Below are 1,168 nucleotides of genomic sequence, written 5' to 3' on the forward strand. Positions count from 1 at the left end.
CATGGTGCTGGTCCAGATGGAGAGGGCATCCCACTGGGTCTGTCTTCACTGCCCCTTTTTATAGGGGCAGACCTTGTGTGACCCTAGTGACAGGAGGCATGCCCAGGCAAGGGTCAGCCCCTGGCATACTGAGCATGTGTATTCCATGCAGGGATGTGCAGTTTTGGGTGTCTGTAATGGAGGGCTACAATGGTAGAGTTGCTGGTTCTGCAGGGTCTTTTGCCTTTCAAATGCTGGGTTCTTGTCTCTGTTCCTGGGTGAGGTTCCTGGATGAATCAATGCGAGGTGATGGCCTGGTTGTTACAGGCCATTCAGTAGAGGCCTGCTACCATTGTATTTCAATTATTCCCAATCACTCTCATTCATCCGGGGACCAATTTATATGGGAAGGATACGTGAATCATACAGTTGCAACACATGGGATGCCTAGGCAGAGGGCACAAGATGGAGACTTGACATACAAAAATGAAACTTGACATTTTTTTGGTTCACTTACAAACACAGGCCTAAACCATACAATATCCATATGAAACAATAAAAATCAATATGAAAATGATAATAATACAATATAAAACAGTGGATATCTAAAACTAAAAACTTCCTACCAAAATAAAAATGTTAAAGCTTATCCTAAGTCTGAGCTTGCTTAGGCTTGTCTATAGGGAATAGAAGGGAGAGAAAGAAAAGCCAGAAATAATTGGGGAAGGGAAGGGAATGCATATCTATCATATATATATGTATATATATGTATATATGTATGTATTAAAAAAGAAAAACTGGGGGTTTTGCTACAATTAATCTCTGGATTCTCTCCATCCTCTCTGCATCCTTGTTAAATGGTGAAGCCTAGAACTGTACACACTACTTTAACGGAAGTGTAACCTGCATTATAATTTGGTATTATCACATCCCATGTCTAACATACAGCACTTCTGTTACTGCAGCTCAAAGCTACGTTTGCTTTTTTTGTGACTGCATCTCATTGCTGAGTGTGCTGATCACATTGAGTTTATGATTACACATGGGTAGATCTAGTGGAGGTGCAGTTGCACCCCTCACCCACTTTGATTCCTGCTCCACCAAACTTTAAAACCAACTGCCTGGGACAGGCAACAGCATTTCTATTCAGGGAGTGAGGGAGTCAATTGATTTCAGAGCTCACTATCAT

Source organism: Alligator sinensis, unplaced genomic scaffold (assembly GCF_000455745.1).
Source record: "Alligator sinensis unplaced genomic scaffold, ASM45574v1 scaffold69_1, whole genome shotgun sequence".
NCBI classification, from domain to species: domain Eukaryota; kingdom Metazoa; phylum Chordata; order Crocodylia; family Alligatoridae; genus Alligator; species Alligator sinensis.